The 26,187-nt window shown below is 45.3% G+C and overlaps 1 protein-coding gene across 1 annotated transcript in view; it reads right to left on the reverse strand.

The window, feature by feature from the left end:
• ARHGAP5 (Rho GTPase activating protein 5) overlaps window positions 1-24,453 on the reverse strand; it is a 79,375-nt gene extending 54,922 nt beyond the window's left edge. Inside the window, exon 1 of the mRNA XM_083167790.1 lies at window positions 24,224-24,453. The gene's annotated coding sequence lies outside the window, so the exon portion shown is untranslated. The remainder of the gene's footprint in view (window positions 1-24,223) is intronic.
• Between the last annotated feature and the right edge of the window lie 1,734 nt (window positions 24,454-26,187).

Below are 26,187 nucleotides of genomic sequence, written 5' to 3' on the forward strand. Positions count from 1 at the left end.
ATTTGTTAACACTAGCACAGAACATTTAATAGGCACAAGAAATGGGCTGTAATTGTCCATGTTAAAATTATTGAATTCCCCCTTAGTCATATCACTCACTGCCCCAGTGGAGCTTACAACAAACATTACACATCACACACTTGGGTTAATTAACCTGCTAGACAGTTCTTAGTGTTTTTGATGGCATTTGCAGAATTCAAGCATATTCTGAACATATGTATGGGACACTAAAGGGGGGGGGGGGGGGGTGTTCAATCTCCCAAGCGACCAACTGCAGCTCACCTCTTCCCGGCCGCAACTCGCAGCCACTCCTTTACATTCCACTGCAGGCGGGACATTAAATCCCGCCTGCAAATTCTCGGTCGGGACAGGGTCACAGCTGTCGGGCCAGCTCAACAGCCTTGACCGAAGATTGAATACCCCCCTAAATGTACCCAAAAAGTAGACAACCCAATTAATTTATAGGCAGTTCTTTAAGGAGGTTATCCCTGTTCCCAATGTGTGATGCAGAGGCTCATTGTTTGAAATTTAACAAATGTTATTTTTATTTAATGTTCTTTGTCATTGCCCTTACTAGGAGCGATCATCTTTTAAGCTGATTGATCAAGCTCCGCAGTTTTGCATAGATGACTACAATTCCTGTATGCAACAGAAATTGATTTTGCAGGGAAATTTATTAAGATTCTCTTGCATAGTCACTTTAGAATTGGCCTGCCTAACACAGGGCCTTATTCTAGTTCATACTTTCTAACAAAATCCTTCTTAGATGGACAAAACCATGTGCACTGCAGGGGGGCAGATGTGACATGTGCAGAGAGAATTAGATTTGGGTGAGTAATTTTGTTTCTGTGCAGGGTAAATACTGGCTGCTTTATTTTTACACTGCAATATAGATCACACTTTAAAGTAAAACCCCACCCAAATCTAATTCTCTCTGCACAAGTTACATCTGCCCCACCTGCAGTGCACATGGTTTTGTCCATCTAAGAAGGATTTTGTCAGAAAGAATGAACTAGATTAAGGCCCACTGTTTGGTGTGACGACAAAAAAATATTATGTATACAATTTATGACAATATTCTATACCCGGAGCAAATATTTGGGTCAAATCAATACAATGAACTGTGAATCGCCCCAGGAGGGAGAACCCGGACATTTTCTAATCAGCAAGCTGGTAAGTTGGACTAGTGGGAGCGGGCAGAAATCAGACGAAACTAGGGTGGCGACATCTTTTGTGACTCATCACAGTGCAATTCGCATCACAGGGGGGAGGGGGATCTGAATGTCACCCACAAGCACCATTCTCCGGCTCAGCAGTGCTAAATGGATGCATTTAACCACTTGCCCTGTGTAGTCGCACCTTTGCAGAGTGCAACTCAGTCATTTGGGAAGACAACCCCCCTTCAAATAATAAAAAAAAGCTTGCAGTCATAGCAGAGGATCATGGTAAGCCAATGGCCTCTGTTGAGCTCCATATATGCAGGCAGATTCGGAGTACGATGCTGCCTATAGAAGGATCTATGCCCTGATATTTTACAAGATCTTTAGTCAGAGATTACACTTCACAACCAGAGTGTCAGAGTATGTCTACTCTTCCTATGCAACTCATCCAGAAACTTACTGCATACCCCTTGTACTCAAATTGCACCTCTCAACCATCCAAGATCTTAGGGACTTCTTCCCTTAAACGGAAAACCCCCATAAAACAATATCCCAGTAGAGATAACGTGGTCATGAATCCATAAGAGAAAGCCGATCCACCATGATACTCATTTATGTTGTGTCAAAGTCATCTTGCCTGCTTTGTTCAAGTGTGAAGGTGGTCATACACTACTGCAATGTATCGCAGCAGTGTATGGCAATCTGATCCCCTGCAAGCTGCCTGGGGACCTTCCTGGGTGGCAGGGTCCTTTCACATGTGATGTATTGCATGCGATCCCTGTTCCCCAATGCCAGGGAGGAGGGGGGTCCTAGAGTCAGACGTCGCCCACCGCCTCATGTCCAACACGCATGGGGCCGCGCACCGGACCTGAACGGTCATCAAACGAATCCGATGGATTGATTAAACCATCTGATAGTTTACTCAATTATTCTGACCGTCGAGGGAAATCTGATAGATATCGGATTGGAAGCGATATCTATCCGTGTGTGGGCACCTTTAGTGCTTCCCTGTCTGGAGAACAGTCACGCGTTAGGTCTTGTTTGTCAAATGTAACGCGAAGACTTCAGTTTTGTAATGGTGGCCATACATTTGTGCAATTTGACCAGATTCCAACAGGTCGGGCCGAGAAATCGTGTGACATCTGCCAATCTCATCTGTTTTTGATCCGCTCCGATGCGCGATGCCATGCACAATGGATCAGAGTCCCCTGATCACAAGTGCTGCGCGTAGGATCTGTAGAATTGAATATAGCCTCTGGAAGCACTTGCTGGAATCGCATGCGATATTATCACATGAAAAAGGACCGCATGCTATATATTGCATGCGATCCCGGTGGCCCGGAAAGGTCCCAAAACAGCTCAAAGGGGATCGTCTGGCTCTATACTGCTGAGAGAACTCGCAGTAGTGTATGACCACCTTAAGTGTCAATTACAAGCTTCCTTTCTGGATCTGGAGTCTTGTGTGTGGAACACAGCTATTTCAGCAACTTTGTGAATAAAACAAAAGCCATCTTATTTGCATACCAGCTGCAGTCATTAGACAATTTAACCTCTTCTGTACCGTGAAGTTTTTTCTTCATTATTTATAAAAAGGCTTGGGAAGTGCATTTTTTATCCTCCGCTAGCAAGGTGCCTTTAGGGCTTGAATTCTGCCTTTTTTAGCACGAACAATACACTTGCTGCTGTTGGTCTTCGTAGACCAGTAGAAATCTGCACGGCAATAACAAAAGGCGCTATTCTTTCCTCTTGGCAATCCACACAGACTACTCAAATGACCTTACAGACTACTTTCACATGCTATTTGTGGGTACAATCAGCGTAATGTGACGTAATGCTTTTTCCATACTGTAGATTAAAGGAAATACATTCATCTTCCCAGTTTGAAAAGGGTACAATTTTTTTTTTAAAAACTCACCTGTTCGGCTAAATTTCACAGGTGAAGTCGGAGTCACAGGGCACATATGGAGCTTTTTACCCAGGTATTCACATAGGTTTCCAAAGGGAACCCCAAACGAGGCACTTCTGAGTGATGTCTTTTACATTCTCATGTATGGGGCTTAAGCGTGAATTTAGAGGATATCTACCAGTCTGCTCCTTCATGTGCCAGTGAGCCCTTGTGGGCACAGACTCCTCAAGCAATCAAGTCAGGTGACTTCACAGACATTTAATTCTGAATTTGTTAATGTGTTATTGAAACACATTAACAATACAAGATAATCTTTAAAGTAGTATATTTATAATCAAGTACACTGTTACATATCTTATTAACCCCTTGAGTGCCAGGTGAATTTGCCAAAATTGGTATGAAAATTGGCAAGCAAACCTTTTCATTCATCGTAATGACCCGTTAGGTTTACCTTTTATAGAAAATATATTTTTTTTTTTACACATCATTTTTATTTGAACTTATATAACAAATGTGAGTGATGCTGGCATTTTTAACAGCTATTTTGCGCATCTCTCACAGATGTTGGTACTCCTGGCATTGCATGGACAAAAAGGCCAGTCAGATTGTTACGGCATTTGTTTCTAGACTTTGGACAAAGATTCTATATAAAGATACACAAAGATAAAATAAACATGATTTAATGAAAGTTTATTTCAAACAAAGGAAATTATTCCTTTTGTGAAGCTTCAATAGATGAAATGTAATTTCCCATGTAGAACCTCGTCTCTAACAGATATGTCCAGGAGAGAGCTACGGCTGGGACTATGGGTGGTAGATCCACAATGAAATGATCTCTTGAGGTGCGTACATACGGATAGATTTGGCCAACGATCTGGGCGTTCCCGATCGATTGAAAAGACCAATCGTTCAATTCGTTCCGTGTGTATGAACGATATATCGAACGATGCGCGTACCCGACGGTCGTTGGTAGAGGTCGCTGATCTTTCCTGCGTGCAGAAAGATCAGCGACCAATCGTTAACGATGTGTACCAATCGTTTCAAGTGTATGCACGATGAACGATTTGGTAAGGCTAATTGACTGGCTCCCTCTCCCTCCACCATCGTTAAAGATCAATCTTTCATGTGTAATCGTTTGCTCAATCGTTCATCATTTGTCACCAAATGGTTTGTGCAGGAGGTTCAGAGGAAATCGTTAACGAGATGGAATCGTTGGACAAATCTATCCATGCGTACGCACCTTAAGCTACACTTTCATATGTTGAGTTTGTTAAAGTGAATCAAGTTCTCCTTGTTTGGTGACAAAGTGGACACAAGGATTTAAAAATAAAATGAAAACAATGGATAGACCTCACATGACATTACCACAAGACAAAAGGAAAATTCCTACTGCCTTGGTCTTGTGCTGCATCACCAACAACTATTGGTCAGGGGTGCATTTATAAAAGTGGGCTAATTTTAATAATGTAAGTGTCCCATCCATTCCTAATATAAGGTAGGCAAAGATCACAGTCCGCAAAATGACTAGAGTTCTGAGAGGCATGACCTTAAGGTTCGGAGAAAGATGATGCTCACCACCCAGCAACAATAGTTCCAAGACAATCTATATCAATATACGCCTAACGCTGCTCCTCACCTCTGGTGTGCTGGCGGCCACTAGATGGCACCTGACCGTGCTCCGTATACACACACACACACGTCAGAATGATAGAGCACGGGGTCTTAGATAGTCCGTCCTTTTGACAAGCTGGTGACTAGTCAATCCCCAATAACAAATACAATCCCATTCTGTTCCCAGAGGGAGAGCCTTCCTTAGAATTAGAGGACAGCTTTCTTCAACAGAACCAAAGACATTAGGGGACATCAATAAGATGCAATTTAGGTGGCTTGTTTCTTTAACATATGAGGTAGGTCTCGTCTTTCAAAAGCTACCATGTAGAACAGTGATGGCTAACCTTGACACTCCAGATGTTGTTGAACTACACATCCCAGCATGCCCTGCTACAGTTTTGCTATTTGGCCATGCTACAATTGATGCAGGGCATGCTGGCGTGTGTAGTTCAACAACAGCTGGCGTGTCAAGGTTAGCCATCACTGATGTAGAACAAGCACCCGGGGATTTTGTACAAATCTCAATCGGACATGTCTAAACCAATCTGTTTGTGCACGACATTTCCATACATAAGTATTACAGTCCATTCAGTAGAGACTCTTACACAATCTATTGCACCTCGTCACCACCAGTTCTTCACATTTTGAACATTGGGAAACAATTTGCAGTTTAAGTGTTTCCAGTCAGACGGACCAGTTATCAGAACATTCCTCACAGAACGGGAAGCTAACACAAGAAGAAAAAAGAATACATAGTATATTACATGGACAACAATCAGTTGTCAAAGTCAGTACAGTTCTAGCAGCAGGACAAAACGAGTCATGAACTTTCTACAGGAACATGGTTGTATATGCAATATAAAAAAACTGGGTGCTAGATAAATGTTAAGTAGAATATTATTGGTTTCTATTGGCAATATCTCCACTCCTATAAACTCACACATGAGTAAATAAAACCCCAGTAACCGAGTGACTTCAGAACAACTACAATGCTTAGGAATACCAAATAAATCTCCAGTTCCTTGGTCAGAGAAAATAATTCTGTTAAAGCTAGAAGGTGGCTCCATCGCCTAGCAACACAGTCATCCATAAAAGACAATGTTTCTATGGCAAGGTTAGGATGATCAGTTAGGCATCGTCAAATCGATAGGGTCACAAACCAAATTGCCAACAGTCATCTCATCAAGCTTACACAGAAATCTGTAATATGCTAGATCTAAAGCAGGGGTTCCCAATCTTTTTCTAATCACGGCACCCTAGAGTATCAGAATTTTTCCACGGCACCCCTAGGCCCCAAAAAGTATATATAAAATTAAGTAGATTGTGCTTCTTAGGTTCAGTTATGTGGTAAAGGGCAGGATTTGGTTCTGATTGTACACTTTTATGATTGGCAGCCACAAGCACTGGTTTTGTCCAGTAATAATTGATCATAAATAATTTGAATTGGTCCTGGACGACCAACCCGAGGCACCCCTGCAAGTGTCCCGAGGCACCCCAGGGAGCCTAGGACTGTGGAAAGAATGAGACACATTTGCAAGCAAACACTCTAGAAACAAGGACTGCGTGGGATGCAACTACACAGGACAATGTCCGTCTTAAACTGTCAAGGTCACTATAAGAAGCCATATGATGAAGTATCATTAATTTTCACCTGGGCATAAAATATGATACAGCTTTTTGCATTGAACGAAGCAGGTAAATACAAGACAGCAGATTAATGTCTGTTAACATCAAGGCCGTCCAGATGAATGAGTCTTATACAAGGAGGATTTCCAACTACTAGTACAATAGTTTGGATGTTCAAGTGATTTGATGGAAACATCCTCAAACACAAATTGGACTCTTTTACTCAAGTCATAGGGAAAATCAGTATAAAATGAATATATGGTATAGAAATGTTATAGGACTTCCTAATAATATCCCTTTTAGACAGAAAACCATACTGCCGGTTCAAGCACTCAACAACTTGCTGAGCAAGGAGAGACGTCCTTTGAGAAAGGGTCAAAATTCCTGGGACTTTCATCAAATGCTGATATATGACAGATTGTCGCACACTTTGTGTTGAAAGTGGTATTAGTTATATATGTTGCCTCATGCTCTCATTAAGGGGCCCATTTATCAAGTAATATTTGCAGTTAAATCCCCGGTTAACCGGAAATATTAAGTAGCAATGAGATGTATTAAGGGGGACCGCAGCAGGAATCTCCGATCCCTGCTGCGATCCCCCCTGCAGCACCGCCGGCCGCATCCCCCATAGGTTTCTATGGGGGATGCGAAGCTGCCTGATGTATCAACATCGGGCAGCCCGGCATTGCACCCCTGGGCTATCGCCATTCTGATATGGAGATAGCCCATTGTAGCCTATGGCTACATATCGCACTACATATTATCGCAGTGCGGTCAGCGGGGGGATCAGCGCATTACCACGCATGCGCAGACCCCCTGGCTTCCGGCATCGCAGGGACAGGCTCCTTTCGGAGCCCTGTCCCTGCGCACAGCAGATAAAACATTCGGCCGAAATGATCGCATTCTGGCGGTAATATTCCGCCTTAATGCACTTTGTGGAACATTAATGGAAAAATCAGTGGAAGTTCTAGCAATGCATTCCTGTTTGGCCGTGCAGCCAGTTGCTTGGTGAATGCTTTAAGGACAGCCCAAGTCTCAGGTAAAGTAATGTACTTATTGTAGCTAGAAAAGTAAATTCACTGAATTTTAAATTCACAAGAATTTTTCTTGTGGAAATAAGATAATGCCCCTTTCAGACCGCACTTAAAAACCGGTATTTTGCCGATTTTTAACCATTTTAAAACGGTAATCTGTGCGGTCTGAAAGGTGCAGGACCACTTTACCGTTTTACAAAAGCCGATTTTGTAAAACGTTAAAAATGGAGGGTCCTACCCGTTTCAGACCCGGTATTTTGGCATCAAAATCGGGTCTGAAACGGTATTTAGGACCCAGCCAACGAGCTGGGTCCTAAATTCAGCGCTGTGAATATTTAATGAGCGCTCATTAAATATTCACAGCACTGGAGCCGCCCGCCCCCCCCCCCTACCCACCCCCCGCAATGTGTTAAACACCCCCCCCCCCCCCCCCTCCCTGTGCAGCCGGTACCTCCATAATTTGCGGATCCCGGCAGTGCAGTTACAGTATGGTCGGAAGCACTCATGAAAAAAGTGTCTTTCAGAAAATGGCTGCCCCATTGGAAAACCTGTTTTAAAAAACTGTCTTTTGTATGGGGGCAGCCATTTTCCGAAAGTCACTTTTCTTATAAGAAAAGTGACTTTTGGAAAATGGCTGCCCCCATACCAAAGACAGTTTTTTAAAACAGGTTTTCCTATGGGGCAGCCATTTTCTAAAAGACACTTTTTTTCATACGTGCAACCGTCTGTGCCATACTGCAGTGCCGGGATCCGCAATAACTGAGGTACCGGCTGCACACGGGGGGGCACTGTAGTTAGTTGGGACAGTACAGGGCACATCACTGCAGCAGCAGAGCACTGCAGTCAGTTGTGACAGTACACTGTAGTTAGTTGGGACAGTACAGGGCACATCACTGCAGCAGCAGAGCACTGCAGTCAGTTGTGACAGTACACTGTAGTTAGTTGGGACAGTACAGGGCACATCACTGCAGCAGCAGAGCACTGCAGTCAGTTGTGACAGTACACTGTAGTTAGTTGGGACAGTACAGGGCACATCACTGCAGCAGCAGAGCACTGCAGTCAGTTGTGACAGTACACTGTAGTTAGTTGGGACAGTACATTGCAGAGCTGGCTGGCTTTGACCCTGTTTTTGGAAAGTTTCCAAAAACGGGTCTGCCAGTGTCTAAAAACCGCACTTAAACGGTAATATACAGTTTAAGAGATGCGGTGTGAAAGGGGTTTTACCTGGCAGACCCGTTTTTGGAAAAGTTTTCAAATACAGGGTCAAAGTCAGTTTTGCGGTCTGAAAGCAGCATTATTTTGTCAGAAAGAAAATGAAGAAAAGTTACGGAAAACATTCCACACATCCCTAGATTTTGTACAAGCAGGACTGGATGATGTTCCTGCTCAAGTGGCCAGAGAATTCAATTGTCAATGATGTGGGTTTCTGCACACTAGATTGGCGAATGATGAACTTATAATGAGCTTCAGCAGTGAGAAGAATTAGGCCCCGTACAAAGCATCGTGTGACACCTTTGGGCCTTAATTTAGTATTTCAAGCTCTAGCTTCTGATCCTTTTGAACAAGATGTTCCTTTAAAGTGGCTTACTCTTAAGGGGTTTGTAATCACCATCATTTATAGTGTAAACTAACCTTTTCTAAAAAAGGCATATGGACAAAGTGCTCGAGTTTTCATCTTGTTCAGGAAATGACACTTCATGGGTACAGAAACATTACTGCTCAGCTTGGACTTTGTATAATACCAGAACATTGACAGTCAATCAATTGGTTGAGCTTCCTATAATAAACTCTGGGAGATGTGTCACACCTTCGAGATAAGGGGGTTATTCTGATTCACTAAGAAAGGCACAATCACTCTCTTCTAATGGACAAAACCATATACACTGCAGGTGGGGCAGATGTAACATGTGCAGTGAGTTAGATTTGGATGTTTTATTGTTTCTGTGCAGGGTAAATACTGGCTGCTTTATTTTTACACTGCAATATAGATATCAGTAGAAAAAGTACAGCACCCCCCCCCCCCCCCAAAATCTAACATTCTCTGCACTTGTTACATCAGCCCCACCTGCAGTGCATATGGTTTTGTCCATTAGAGAGTGATTTTGCCTTTCCGAGTAAATCGGAATAACCCCCAAAGTAAAAGCTGCTAGCTGCCATGTTACATTTAGAAGCTGATTGGCTGGTACATTATCTCTCTACAAGGTAGGATGCATCTCCCTCACTGCCAAGGACAAGTTCTACCCAGACAGACTCTTACAGGTTGGAGCAAAGTAGTAACTGTGCAGACCTACAAGGGAAATGGATGCAAGGTTCCCAAAGACTCATTCCACAATAGCAGTGACACAGCCTTCCATAAATGTATGCAGAGCGCCAGGGTTGCCAGCTCGCCATACCTTTCCCAAATATTAGCTTCTGGATGGGAGATTTTTTTACAGTTGCTCATCTTGGAAGGAATTTTATTAAAAAAAAAATGGAAAAAAATAAATAAATAAAAAAAATTCTTCTTTGCACTTTTTATGGTTAATATGTATGCATTAATTTGGTACGGCCCATTCGTCTATGGCTGTCATATAACGAACTAAGCCACAGGTTCTCAAAGTCGGTCCTCAGGACCCTACACGGTGCATGTTTTGCAGGTCTCCTCACAGAATCACAAGTGTAGTAATTAGTTCCACATGTGGATCTTTTAAAATGTGTCAGTCAATAATGAGTGCACCTGTTGGGTGACCTGGTAAACGTGAAATGTGTGGGGTCCTGAGGACCAAGTTGGAGAACCCCAGACCAGAAAATTACTATCGGATATCCTTCTTTTACAAGTGCTCAATGGTAGCCATATACCTGCCACCTGTGCGGTTTGTTTCTGCTTTGTAGGACGGCTTGGGAAGTCTCAGTAGGACACTGAAGTGATGGAGAGCACACAGTATATACCTTTCCGAGGAAGGGAAGGAGAACGCACAGTATATACCTTTCCGAGGAAGGGAAGGAGAGTGCACAGTGTACACCTTTCCGAGGAAGGGAAGGAGAGCTCACAGTATATACCTTCCACGGGAGGGATGGAGAGCTCACAGTGTATACCTTCCCGAGGAAGGGATGGAGAGCGCACAGTGTATACCTTCCAAGGAAGGGATGGAGAGCGCACAGTGTATACCTTCCACAAAAAGGGATAGATAGCTCACAGTGTACACCTTTCCGAGGAAGGGAAGGAGAGCGCACAGTGTATACCTTCCGAGGAAGGGATGGAGAGCGCACAGTGTATACCTTCCGAGGAAGGGATGGAGAGCGCACAGTGTATACCTTCCACGGAAGGGATGGAGAGCGCACAGTATATACCTTTCCGAGGAAGGGAAGGAGAGTGCACAGTGTACACCTTTCCGAGGAAGGGAAGGAGAGCTCACAGTATATACCTTCCACGGGAGGGATGGAGAGCTCACAGTGTATACCTTCCACGGAAGGGATAGAGAGATCACAGTGTACACCTTCCACGGAAGGGATGGAGAGCTCACAGTGTATAACTTCCACGTAAGGGAAGGAGAGCGCACAGTGTACACCTTTTAGAGGAAGGGAAGGAGAGCGCACAGTGTACAACTTCCACGGAAGGGATGGAGAGCTCACAGTGTACACCTTCCACGGCAGGGATGGAGAGCTCACAGTGTACACCTTCCACGGAAGGGATGGAGAGCTTACAGTGTATACCTTCCACGGAAGGGATGGAGAGCTCAGTGTATAACTTCCACGGAAGGGATGGAGAGCTCACAGTGTACACCTTCCACGGAAGGGATGGAGAGCTCACAGTGTACACCTTCCACGGAAGGGATGGAGAGCTTACAGTGTATACCTTCCACGGAAGGGATGGAGAGCTCAGTGTATAACTTCCACGGAAGGGATGGAGAGCTCACAGTATACACCTTCTAGGAGTGTTTTTTTTTCATATCTCCACCAAATGACAAAAGAATTAACCCACGAGTTACCTAGTGATTGGTTCATGCGTGCCAGGGAGTATCTGAGGATAGGAAATTATCATGTTATCAGGAAATTGTCTTATTTGCACAGAGGGCTAAACAGTGTATACAGACAACCTGGTCCAAACTCCAGAGTAAGTGAGGCACCCAGTCCAGCACAGCTGGTGCAGAGTCTGATGGCATTAAAGTTACTATAGAAGAATGGGATAATCTCTGAAATATGTAAATGCTTTTTGGCTCCATGCCGGGGTTAAACATTCAAAGTCAGGTACAACAGGAACAGGAATAGGCCAACATCGAGGGTAAGCATTTCTGTGAAGTCCACAGACGAATTTGGGGTTCAGTAACCTATTCTGCAAAAGATTTAAGAAACTCAAGTGTGAAATTAGCCCTTCAGAACATGGTATAGGTGACATGACACTATCAAACCAAACTGTGCAAGACAACAGCATGAGATGCAATGCAGATATGGTGTTACACAGAGGCAGATTAAGCTGCACTAACACCTAGGGAAAAAAAGAACTTTGTGCAGGAATCTGCTGCAAAGGCAAATACAGAGCTGGACAGAAAGCAAGTAGATAACCATGATGCAAACACCGCAGTGCCACAGTACGCTTCCCTAATAGGACTGCGTCTCTAATATTGGCTGGGGTTAAGGCACATGTCTACAAGAAGTACACAGGTGAACCTGCAGCTACATAGGCAGGATTATTACGGAATATATGTAGTTGCCGGGCAGTTTAGGTGCAGACAAAGCTAGTGTACATATGGTTACTGAAATCAGTGAGCAATTAAGTCACCAGCTGCCTCTTGTACTGTGTGTGTGTGTGTGTGTGTGTGTTCTAAAGTATCGCAATAACTTATTGCTATATGGGAATGTAAATGTGTCGGTGATCCTGTACAATACTATACAGGTCAATGTTCTGGTGTTAGCTTAGAACAAGGGGATGAATTACACTGCAAATGATATCATTGCACATTACAAACAATGATTACAAACCTGACACAAACTGTAGACTGGAAGATTAGGGAGAAATCAATTATATTCATGAAAGTGAAGTAAACGGTAGAAGAGGGTGGGAGTGGGGAAAATTAGGTACCTCAGTAAAACTTACCATTATAAATTCTTTAAAAACCTAAGATAATTAAGACCAGTAACTATATAAATTTCAGGAATTACTTGAAAACACTGAAACAAAAAGAAAAGCCGAACAACAAAACACCAAATGGTATTGGGGGGGTCGAGGGAAATAACAAGGATGCACAAATTAATTCTTTCTCAAATGGGCAAAACCATGTGCACTGCAGGTGGGGCAGATGTAACATGTGTAGAGAGAGTTAAGGCCCGACGATGAGCACTCCCGCATCATCGCCTGAAGCCGCTTATCTGTTAGTGGTCAGTCGGCAGATCTCCCGTACGGACAGCATGATGTGAATGATTCACAGATATATTACTCATACAAATTGGCCGATGGTGCATCAATATATCGGCCATGTGGACACGCCCACCCCTTTACTCTCTCTGCACAGGTTACATTTGCCACATCTACAGTGCAGCATGATTTGGTCCATTTGACAAAGATTTGCATTTGTGATCAAGTCTGAAGCAGGCTTAACACAAAGATCTAGAGGGTAGAAAAAAAGTGTCAAGATTACTAACAAACTAAGGAAGGGGGGTATTCAATTCCCACTGCTATTTCCAACGGGGGAAATAGCAGCGGGCGCCTATTCAATGCTGTCTTGCCCGACAGCATTGAAGAGGCAGATCGACAGAATGAGCCCGACTTTGAAAGCTGTTGGGCCCATTTTGTCGATTACGGCCTTGAATTGTCATGACGACGGCCGAATCTCAACAAACCATGGCCGTTTACGCAGACACGCCCCCTTTTCACCTATCACGGATAGCTGTAACCCGCGGCTTCGGCTTTTAGGTAAAGTGCCCAGGGCTATTCAATTATCTGCACACGGTAAAGCCCATGACTGACCCCTATGACAACACAGATTTCTGCTTATACCCTCTGGTGAAAACCCATGGTAACTGTTGGTTCAGTACAAGGCAATTAAGAGACCACAAGCAAAGACTCTAATTAACAAAACCTACATCTACCAATAAGTCATGGCGGACGCACAACATTGTAAAGGAGATTTATAGGAGATGAAAGAGTATTGTCATCAATTAATACATTTATAAGCACATTTGGTACTTGTTTCCTAGCACGGCCACACCGATTTGTATCGGGGTGATCGTGTCGGAAAAATCGCGTCGGTCGCATCACATGCGACCAAATCGCATGCGATGCGACTGACGCGATCGACCCGATTTTTACATTGAATCAAATGTGAGTAGGGCCCCAGGGACCCTATTTTACATTGGATTCAATGTAAAGTATTCCCCAGACCCCCAATTTTACCCCCTTAACGGCACCCCACGATTGACGCCAACCCGAAGCATGGCGAGCGCAGCGAGGCGGCGGTACGCGTCCTCCGACCTTTTAATACCCCTACTATCCACGTCGGCGTGGAGTTGAGAATATAAAGTGTGGCGAGCGCAGCGAGCCACCGAAGCGTGGCGAGCGCAGCGAGCCCCGCGAGGGGACGCGTATAACTTCACAGGTATACGCGTCCGCTCGCCACGCTTCGGGCTCGGTGGCTGGCTGCGCTCGCCACACTTTATATTCTATTTTATATTTTTAACCATGACGGGGCCATATACAATGTGAAATGGGTCATATTGGCCCATTTCACATTGTTTTCTATGTAAAATGGACTTAATGAAGTCCATCTCATCTTGTGCCATTATAATGGCACAAGACTGACGCGATGCTCCCGATTTTAATGTTAAAAATATTTTAACATTGAAGCCTATGGCAAAATCGCGTCCATCGCGTCGCGATGCTCCCGATTTTGCCTTTGCCGGCAAAATGGACCTGATTTCAAAGGAAATCAGGTCCATCGTGTACCTTAACTTTAAGGTACACGATGGACAACATTGTGGCCGTTCTAGGAAACAAGTACCGCACATTTTTGTTTTTCAATAAGTTATTTGGTGTTTTATTAATAAAATTAAACCAAACCACATTATTCTCATATAGTTACATTTTAAATAAATGCAAGAAACCAGCAAGGGAGATCCCAGCATGGAAACTGGAGATCAAATCAGGATATATTAATAGTTAACTACTTTGCAGTACATGCAGCAACACAGCTACAAAGTAGCAGTAGGATCTATTGTAATGGACAGGGAAGTGGGAATGGCGGGAGATGGGAATAGCGGGAGAAGTCAGGCGGTTTAATTCATACATATGAAAAATAAGATAAAAAGTAGAAGGCAGTTTGAAAAGTTGTTTTGTAGCTACGTTTTCCAAGACAAGGGAATAAAAAATCCCAATCAATATGAGGATTGTCATTATTTATTAATAAATATGTCTGAAGTTGATTATAAGCAGCTCAATGTTACATTTAGGGGGGTTCAATGGTAAGCAAAATGGGAGAATGTCCATTGCTGCGGAATTAAAGCAACACGAATGAGACGTTTTGCGGCCTTCATCGGGCAAGCCCTATATACCTGTAAAGGCTTCTTTACAACACATCCTGGACACCCGATCTCAAGTAATTATGGCTCACCTTGGCAACATGTTCTATGCTCACCAAAAGGTAGCTTTCACAAGCATGCAGGGACCCTCAGGTAGGTGGACCCTACTCATATCCAAAGTAGAAAAATTATTTCATACCCCTTTCCCACTGCAGCTATTAAACGGTCATTTGCCATTTTTTTGCCCTTTTAAATGAGTACAGCTGCAGTGGGAACACTCCAGGTTTCTGTACCGGTTTAAAAATGCCAATTTTTTTTTTTTTAAATGGGTAAAAAGCAGAGTTTTACCCGTTTAAGAGCTGTTTTTTTGCCAGTGGGAAAGGGTCTTAAATGGTATTTAGTAATAATAATAAAGATAAAAAACATGATTGGCTTCCTGCTTGTGATGACTGTACAGTCACCACATCCAGGAAGTAATCACAGCAGACAGAGAAGAGCTTCAGATACAGCAGAAGTACAAAAATACCAATCCAAAATTAAAAGACAATTAAAAACAACTGGTATCCGCTTGGAGCTACAGGATTCCACCTTAACTCACCCGAATTAAGAGGAAAGGTGGGTGCTAATGAGATGGTGAAGCACTGGTCCCCAGGAAAATTGGATAGTCCTCCTCTTAACCAACACTTTCGGGACCAATATGCCTAAAAGTGCTCGCTACCACATGTGGTAACAAACAATTGAGCAAGAACCTGCCATCGTAAAGTGTGATGCGTGGTAAGTGTATACTATAGGCGGAACCACTTGCCACTTTATAAAATGTAATTTGTTTAGAATTGGACAGCAGACTGTATTACATGTTATATATCAGTGAGAAATCCACACACACACATGCGCGCGCGCAGTCTTTGCTCAAGTAATATAGAAACCTCACTACAAAAGATATTTCTCCTTTCATATGCTTTTTCCTGTAACAAGGGTTGGGCCATACTGTTCCATCATAAAGGGTAATGTGTCACCAGGATTTAAGTGTTGTATGACAATTCTTCAAAGAAACAAAAGTATTATTCATACATTACTTACAATTTTTGGTCTATGCACACAACGGGATATATTTACTAGAGCCACACTTGAGAATATCTTCTAGTGCAGCAGTTCTCAAACTGTGGGTCCTGACCACCTCAGCATTGGGTCACGACTATGTTACTGATCATCAGGCTATTGTGTCTGTGGAGGGGGAACAGGGGATAACTCATTAAGTAAACACCCACTGCTTCCCTCTTCCACCTCCCCCACCACCCATTGCCTCCCTGTCAGAAAAGCGGTCACTTCACTTCCCTGACCACACATGTAGCTGCAATTCAGTAGTAACTTAATGGGATCCTGTAATTCTTTTTATTGTCTGATAGGGTCCCAGAGCAAAATAGTTTGAGCACCCCTGTTCTGGTGTGTAAATTAAATATCGGTAACGATGCACGTTCCAGGACATTGTTAATGAACACCCGGCTGAACATGCAGGTCAATTGGCTTAATAGCCAACATTGATATAGTTTACAATATCGTTCAGTGTGTACACGCAATATCGGCCACCCACAGCCGGTATAGTGTCGTGTGTGTATAGGGTTTAAAGTGCAGGTCTTTAGAAGCGGAGATGTTGCCCATGGCAACCAAGCTCTATGTAGTCATCTAGTACATATCTTTTACAAGATAATAACTAGGTGATTGGTTGCTATAGGCAACGGCGTCTAAAGACCTGCACTTTCCTAAATGCACACAGTGGTATTGCTCTCATTCCGGGGTCCATGGAGATGCGGACTGCGGTGCAAGCTCCGATATGGTGACAGGAGCCAGTTGCGGTACGTAATGTGACAGTGCAGCAGACGGCTCCAGTCACTGAGCAGGAGACGGCACTTTGGTTTCATCCCTCAACAGGTGACAATTCTAGTGCAGGACGCACCACCGTATGACGCCACTGAATATACCCGCGAGCGTCCGCCGATCTAGTCACACAAAGTTTTCTATTACATCAACCATAACTTGATAGCTACAATGAAGGCAGCCAAAAACTTATCTGACTGTAGTTCGAGTTCCACCTTAGCTCTGCAGCTGTAGAGAACGGCTTGACCCCAAACACCCACACAGGTCAGTAAAAAGGAATGTGATGTAAACTGGGCTCTAACAAAAAGACAACTGTGTAAGTCATACACCTAATATTTGCAGTATTAATAATAGATGCAAAACACACACGTAGATTTATCTAGACAGATATTGTTTGGAACAGGTTTACCACACAGAGGTCCTTCATTCTGATAACTTGGGAATACCGGTACCTAACCAGGAACCCGAATAAGGACTTGTCCTATTCACATTTCATTAAGGGAACAATAGAAAAATAAAAGTCGTAAAGTGTTTGCATGAAGAGGTCTAATCTTTCAGTGGAAACCCGGATTAGACAGCGCAATAAGGGAACAGGATCCCTGTGCATTACATCATTTTATCAATTATCAATTTCTAAATCAGGCTTTCCTGTGTACACTCCTAGAGATAAAGTACCTTAGTATGAATGGTGCCCAAATGTGTCACAAACTAATTTGTTAAGTCTCAAAGGTTACAGTCTGTACTGTTGTCTCCTTCTTACTGCTTGGTATGCATGTACACTTCCATGCCCTCCAGCTAAGGAGGAAACACAAGCGCTACAGCAATTTCAGGGGGCTGAAAGCGGTTTCAACAACTGTCTACAGGGGAGATGTTAGGAAATTAATTCAAATGGACAGCGAACGGTTTTCAGCCGCATTCGATGCCGATGCGCATTCGCTCTATAGCATTTCACATAGAAATAAGACCAAATATTGTAAATAAGGGTTTGATTACAACTTGTATAGAAATGGTTACATTGTTTTTAACTTTTATATAAAGACTGGAAAGTCATCCACCAAATCTAGTAACAACTGAATGGTCAATTCCACACAAAACGCTTTGGTGGCCACACACTTGTGCGATTAGGGCATTTTCCCACGATGCATCAAGCTGATAAATCGTATGATAAGTGTAAAATCTTATGTGTTCTACTTGTGATTCCGATCTGATGTGCGGAGACGGTCAGTGCTGCAATAAGGTTCTGTCGTATGCCGTAGCGGTGAATAGGGTAACATGCGATACATAGTAGGCAAAGTGACCGCATAAGGCGGTTTTCTGCATATGATCCATCTGCCGGGGAGCAGTCAGGCCATTTGAAGATGCATTTGATACCTCATACAAGCGTATGGAGGCCTTCACAGTTCAACCGGCCACAATGCTATCTGAGCAGTAAGTAATACTCTGCATCTCATTTCAGCTAATTCAAAAAACATTTCAGTTAAGCATTGAATAGAATTAGCTTTTAACATTCATCTAAAGAAATGGAAATATCCAGCATAAATATAAGAATAGTGTTCATGCTAAGCTGTTTTTAGCAGGGTGCCGCGCCCTGCGTGATTATTAAACGGCAAAACGCATCCTGCCCGTTTTGTGGCACCCTGCTAAAACAACCCAGCCCGTCCGTCCCTGCTGTGGGCTTCCGGAGTTCTAGGGAGAAGCCCAGCACCCACATGCCGGGCACGCCACCCATCATAGACTTCGGTGGGCGGGCCCACCCACATTATTGGGACGTCGTCAGGCGGACCCACTCACATTTGTGACGTCAGCGGGCCAGCCCTGCCGGGTTCAAATGTGCCCCTCGTCCTCCAGCACCCTGCCCTCCTGCAATGCTGGAGGGAACAATATAAGACTGCTATCTGCACCAATGCCTGATTATCACAATAAAGCTTGATTTTATGTAGATAACAGTATGAATTTATCATTATCCTTTATTTAAATGGTACCACAAGGGATTCACAGCGTACAGAGTACATACATGAACAAGCTAGACAGTCACTTAAGGCGATTTTGAGCTGCAAGCCGCTCAGTGTGTACGGGGCAGCAATGAGCGGTAAGCGCTGATGCACGCTCCTGCACCATTGCTGACCCCGGCCAATCATCTGCTGGTATTTCTTTAGCGTCCTGCAATGGAAAGACATCCACCGCAGGAAAAAAAATTAAAATAAAATAAAATTGATTAGACGGGCGAAAATCGCTCAGTGTACAATTTCAGCCCGTGATTTTCCCCATAATCGCTGTCCATACACGCTGAGTAAAATCTCCCAGTGTGTATGGACCTTTACAGTTGAACACAACAGAGGACAAGTAAAGGGTACATAACCATAACCAAGTACATGAGGGAAGAGGGCCCTGCTCGTGAGAGCTTACATTATATAGGAGTAGTATTGTAGTAAAGCTAGGCCAAAGTATTAGGATCTGGATACAGATTTTTTTCCTCTTTGGCTGCAATGAGAACATAGAAAGATGACAAGTTTGGTATGTACAGTACACCGAGGGACATGCAAAGGCTTGATGTAAGCATGCAGGGGAAGGCTCTAGGACTTATAACTGGATTTTTAAACATGCATAGTCCAGGGCTAAGCAAGAAGCTCATGTGAACTGGTTGAGAGTATTACATGTGCTGTACTCTCTGGCCCAAAATACTCTATTAAATTATTTATTATCACCCGTTATTTGTATCGCGCGCACATTCTGCAGAACTTCTACAGAGACTAATCAGCCATTCACATCAGCCCATGCCCTACTGGAGCTCACACGATTCAGTGTTAAGGCACAAGTATTGTCTTACAGCTTCCTAAGCTGAGGAGAAGAAAGGTGCGTAAAGCCAGTGTTTTGGGCGCCCTAACCAGAACTTCGGACTGGTGTAGCCGCTATACTCCGTTAAACCCTGTTTGGTTATGACAATCAATATAATTATTGGGCACCCAGAACAAGTATAAAATTAATTAATAAAATTAATAAAATTATTTTGGGGTTTCTTTGTCACATTCTTTTATAACAACCCTCTCAGTCAGTCTTATAGAATTGCCCTACAAATATGTCACACGTTCACAACAATGGTTTATCTCTTGAGGTCGTGCCCTTCCGGCAGACTAAAAGTAATCAGAGGATGCCTCACTTCCTATATTAATGTTTTTACAGCAACCGTCTTGTTGGATGACTACACAAATATCTATGGGGTGACATACATGGACTCCTTCCTTGACTTGTTTGTTTATTTTATCTTTAAAATGTTGCAAAGTGCTAGTATGTAGCGATTATTGTTTAACAAACAATAAGAAACTTGTTGCATCTATTTATACTATAATCATGCAGGGTAGTAAGGAGGTGGAAAACCCTTGGTACTCTTTACCTAGCACAGCGCCCATCGCGGGCATCAAATGCACTAAAAAACGGGTGCGACGCGATGGCCGCGATTTCCCATAGGGAACAATGTTAAAAGTGTGATTGGACGCGATTTTACTGTTCAATGCCTCAATGCCCGGGATTTTTCCATAGGAAACAATGTTAAATGGGCCACAGAGCCCAAATAGTCCCCCTGAAGTCTGAAATGGCCCCCACAATTGTTAACGCCACCCCACGATCAACGTGAACCCGAAGCGTGGCGAGCGCAGCGAGCCCGCGAGGGGCGGCGGTACGCGTCCTCCGACCTTTTCATACCCCCACTATCCACGTCGGCGTGGAGTTGAGAATAGAATAGTGTGGCGAGCGCAGCGAGCCACCGAGCCCGAAGCGTGGCGAGCCCCGCGAGGGGACGCGGATACCTTCACAGGTAAACGCGTCCCTTCGCGGGCTTCACAGGTATCCGCGTCCGCTCGCCACGCTTCGGGCTCGGTGGCTCGCTGCACTATTCTATTCTCAACTCCACGCCGACGTGGATAGTGGGGGTATGACAAGGTCGAAGGACGCGTACCGCTGCGCTCGCCACGCTTCGGGTTCACGTTGATCGTGGGGTGGCGTTAACAATTGTGGGGGCCATTTCAGACTTCAGGGGGACTATTAGGGCTCTGTGGCCCATTTAACATTGTTTCCTATGGAAAAATCACGGGCATTGAGACATTGAACAGTAAAATCGCGTCCAATCACACTTTTAACATTGATCCCTATGGGAAATCGCGGGCATCGCGTCGCACCCGTTTTTTTAGTGCATGCGATGGCCGCGATTTTTTACCCCCGATGACCACGATGGACATCGTGGGCGCCGTGCTAGGTAAAGAGTACCAAACCCTTTTACACCACCCTGATACAAAGTCAAATCTATGTTCAGATAAACCCATACACACAATAAACAGTCATGCCAGCAGGAAATTGTTCAATACAATGACGGGAGATAGTTTGTTAATACCATGTAAATCAATGACAGCTTGGGCTTTGTACATTTTTACTCTAGAACTTTAACATTTTTAAACTGGCCCTACAGATTAAATACAGAAATCAAAACGTGGGTCCCACAAAGTATTTTTATTTCATACCTGATATTTTTAGAGATCATACAATTATTCTGCGGCTCCTTATAGAGAATTTTTTTTAATCAGAATTTTAATCACTTCACTAAAAGCCAATGACCTTTCTTTTAGTAAGATATTAGGTACTTTTACAAAAAAGTTATTATACTGCCGTGCCACAAACTAATCATTCCGAGTCAAAGGTTAAAATCAATTGCTCTAGAATTATGTTCCCAGGTATCAGTTACCTATACAATAAAATGGGATGAATAATTTAGACTGGTATTCCCCTGCAGGCAGTAACCTTTAATTTCTGCTATGATTTTAATGCGGGTACACACCAAGACGACCCGCTCACTATGCACATCGTGAGCGGGCCGTCAGTGTTTCTTCCGGCCCACTCACGATGTGCACCGTGAGCGGGTCCGATCCGATGGCGACCCGCACCCGGGAGTATGGTCGTTTCCAGATCCTACCTGCTGCAGCTAGGATCTAACGACCGACCCGCGGGACCGCGTATCGGATCATTATCGGTCCACACCAGGACAGAAAAGGGCCTGATCACCACACAATCCAATCGGTCGGAATTGGATCTAGATTGATGGTATCGGACCCTTGTCGTCCTGGTGTGTATCGGGCATAAGACCATGCAGTTTCAGGCAGGGATTACTGCAAAGATGGGTATACAATGTAATATATTTTAAATCATTCCAACGCCAAGCAGTGTGAGATATATATATTTTACACATGGTATAGAGTGGACCCTTGATCCGTGGTACCCCACCGTCATTCATTGAACCATATCATTGGATGCCCTGCATGTAAAGTGGGATGATTTATGCGGACATAGGAATAGTTACATGCAGCATGTAACAATACACTGCGCTGTTGTGCTGCGTGTAGGGCAGTTTCGATTCATTCATTACATCACATTGTGTACCTAGTTTTACTGTACCACAACAATTCTTCTCATCAGCAAGCTACAATCTAGGTACAATTAGACCTTTAACACACATTATGCCATTCATTCAGTACTGTACGGTACTTCACTGCTAAAATAAATCACAGCTGCACTGTAACAGGGTATTGAAAAGCTAATTTCCTGGTCAGTTTATCTGAGTCCTGCTACAGCAGTACTGAAGGGAATGGACAGTGAATAGTTGTATCAAAAGAATACAAATACGCTCATTAGCCCGAGAAATATAATAAAGTCAAAACACTTGAGTAAACTTTATAAAAATTATAATATATATCTACATATGCAGATATATCCACACACACACAGAGGAATACGTCTCAATTTTTCATTTTAAGTCGAGATAGCATCTTATCAATGACCAACGCACTCAGCTGAGAAATTTAATTATTGCAGTACATTTTTTATTGGTTCCTATGTGTCAATTACATATGAAACAATTAAAAACCTAGACAGTGTATAATTAATTCATGACAAAGTCCAACTAAATTACTCCTGACTGTACCAACACACAACTACAGATGGGTAACGTAGTTCTTCTGGCCACTTACGGCCTTACACCGTGTAGAACTATAGTTTATTGCTATAAGATGCCAATGAAGAGAGTATACATGGACAAAAAGGGATTCAGTATGAAATCCCGGCGGTCAAAATCCCGACGCCGGAATCCCAACCACGGAAATTTCGACAAGGGGGGAACGTGGATCGCCCCCCTTGCCACGCAGCGGGCCCAGTGCCTCGCTGTGCTTGGCACACTAATTTATTCTCCCTCCAGGGGGGTCGTGGACTCCCACGGAGGGAGAAAGTGTCGGGATTTCGGCGGTCGGGATTCTGAACGCCGGGATTTAAACTGCATCCCGACAAAAAGCAACACTTACAGTCACTGACATACTGTATAGCAATAACTGAAAACCACAACTGAATTCTATCAAACACAAAAAACTCCAACATGAAAACTCAGCAGGCGCATTAACTGTAGCCAGCAGTGAAATGGTTACTTCGCACAAAGGGTAAACTCATCTTAATTCCTTTACCATCAGAAATCCTCACAATGAAGTACAGTACAATGAGTTGCAGAGCCATCTGGTAGCAAAAGGGATTAGCAAGTCTCTCCTCATCCCTAATACTGGTGCCCTCCAAGGTGCATGTGGACCCTATCCTCCATGCTGGTGCCTGACAGGGGTACTGTATTGGGGTCAGAGTAACAGAGGGTCATGCCCCCCCCCCCAGTGTAACACAAGGGGCAGGTACCCTGGGGGTGTAATCAATTCCCCCTGTAGAAGGGGGCAGGCAGTACCGCCACTGTGCACAACTTTCCCTGCTGCTGTCTGATGGGGGGGCGCATGTATTGGGGTCAGGTCCCCCTCAGTGTAACACAGGGGGGCAGGTACCAGGCTGGGGGTGTAATCACTTCCTTCTGTAGAAGATGCATGGATCAAGTAGTACCACCACTGTGCGCACCATTACCTGCTGCTGTCTGACAGGGGGGAGGGGGCATGTAATCGGGGTCAGGTCCCCTCAGTGTAATACAGGGGGGAGAGGGCAGGTACCAGGCTGGGGGTGTAATCACTTCCCCCTGTAGAGGATGCATGGAGCCGGCAGTACCGCCACTGTGCGCACCATTACCTGCTGCTGTCTGACAGGGGGGAGGGGGCATGTAATGGGGGTCAGGTCCCCTCAGTGTAATACAGGGGGGCAGGTACCAGGCTGGGGGTGTAATCACTTCCCCCTGTAGAGGATGCATGGAGCCGGCAGTACCGCCACTGTGCGCACCGTTCCCTGCTACTTTCTGCATTCAGGTGACCGCTCTCCTCCATCTGCAGCAGCCGCAGAGGGTCCCCCAGCAGTGGGCGCAGGATGGGGATCGCACTGATCACCATGTGAGGGGGGGATCAGGTTCCAGGGAGGGATCCCTCACATCTCCCGCCGGAGATCAGGAACTTTGGAGGATGAAGGAGGCTCCTGGTCCCCGTGATGTCCGCCTGCACCCCCGGCAGGGTCCTGACAGCCTCGGCCTGCCTCCTCCCGTCCTCCCCCCCGGGGCCCCGCTTTATCCTCACCTGTCTACCGGCAGCATCTCCTCCCGGACTCTACACGTACATCCCGGCCTATAGCCCGCAGTCAGCTCGCTCTCCGGCGCCGGCCGGTAATCTCCCCTTTCCTGTCCGTTCTCCGCCGCCGCTCTCCGCTCACACAGCTTCTCGTCAGCTCAGTAATGGCGGCGGCGGCGGCTCCGGGCACGCGCACACATGCGCGCGACACATCCTCCCTCCCTCATCCCTCATCCAGCGCAGACTGAGGCCAGCAGGGGGCGCGCGCGCGCGCTCACGCGCCATCTCCGGCAACCCGCTGACGTCATCACCACCGCCGCCCCCTCCATCATCGTCACCGCCCCCTCCTCCTCCATCCCAGTGTGTTTCCCTTATCCTGTACCGCCGGTAGGAATCCCAATCGCCGCCAGATCGGCAGTCCGCATTCCACAGCTGCGCCCGTGTCCCTCCCTGCCGGCATACCCGCTACCCGGCCCGCAGAACTCCGGAGGAGCGCCCCCCCTGTCATTAGCGCGGGACAGAGGCATGGCTCCATCCTATAGGAGTCTGAGGTTGTCTACTCAAACGCCTGGGGGAAGTGAGACGGGCGTACCTGACGCAGTACCCGAGAGAGTTCCGGATTAAAAGGTCTTGTCTAGATCAGTGGTTCAACAACCTTAATGGGGCGTGAGCTGCCCCAGACAGATTTATCCTCCCGAAGAGCTACAAAAACAAAAAAATAGCCAATAACTGAAAAATGCCCCTTACACATTTATGCCACACACTGTGATACTTATTACACATTGTACCGCACTGCAATGCCCATCACCACAATGCTCTGACACAATAGGCGACACACCTGCCCCTGACACAATATGCCCCACACTGCAATGCCCCCAACACAATATGCCCCACACTGCAATGCCCCCAACACAATATGCCACACACCATAATGCCCCCAATACGATTTATACCACACCTCACAATGCACCTGACACAATATGCCACACCTCACAATGCCCATACCGCACAACTTTTGAGTGAAGTGAGGAGGGATAGTGCAGACGTGGCCTATACCCATGGCGCTACAGTGAGGCCATGCCCCAGTTTTCACCAGCACAGCGTCTATTCACGGGTGAGTGGGGGGGGGCTTCCAGCTGCTCCCGCCCACCACGGGAGACTGCCAGCACTGGGCAGGACATGGGAAAGTCTCCAAAATTTGAGACGGTCCCATAAAAAGGCAGATAGTAGTATATTGTGTCGGGGGCATTGCATACCTCCATGCAATGCCCCCGACACAATATACTACACACAACAATGTCCCCAACACAATATGCCACACGCCACAATGCCCCAACAATATGCTACACACCACAATGCCCCTGACACAATATGCAGTAAGTCTTCCAATTCATTTTAAATTGCCTGCTCATTGCCAAGGTATAAGATGCAGCTTTCCCGAAAGCTGCATCCTGGGCCGGCGCCACCACTAGGCAGCTTTAGGCATTTGCCTAAGGCGCCAGCCACTGGAGGGCAGAAGATGGAGCAGGTCCCCCCCCTGGATGGTATGGCCACCTCCGCATCGCTAAACCTCCCCCCGCCTCCCTTGGAGTGACAGCAGCAGCCTGGGTCCTGTGGCTCCAGCGGCTTGCACCGGCCCTGGCTGCATCTTCTTGTGGTGTCACTGTCAACACTAAATGCTCCCAAGTCCCGGCATTTCCGGGTAACGCTGTGCACCATCAGATGCTAGAGGACAAAATGCCCTCAAGTGTCTACCTCCTCCAGCGGTACAGGCTGGCAGGGGGAAGAGAGAAGGTGCAGGACCAGCGGCAGATTAGTACAAGCAGGCGGCGGAGCAGTCATCAGAGGTTGAGCTACCCAGATCACTGCGGCAAGCTACCAGTAGCTCACAAGCAATGGGTTGGTGACCCCTGGTCTAGTTAGACAGTCAATACATCAGCCATTATTGGTTGACACATTAAATAGGTTGGCAT

The sequence above is a fragment of the Crinia signifera genome, chromosome 12 (genome assembly GCF_055691185.1).
Source record: "Crinia signifera chromosome 12, ASM5569118v1, whole genome shotgun sequence".
In the NCBI taxonomy this organism is placed as follows: Eukaryota; Metazoa; Chordata; class Amphibia; order Anura; family Myobatrachidae; genus Crinia; species Crinia signifera.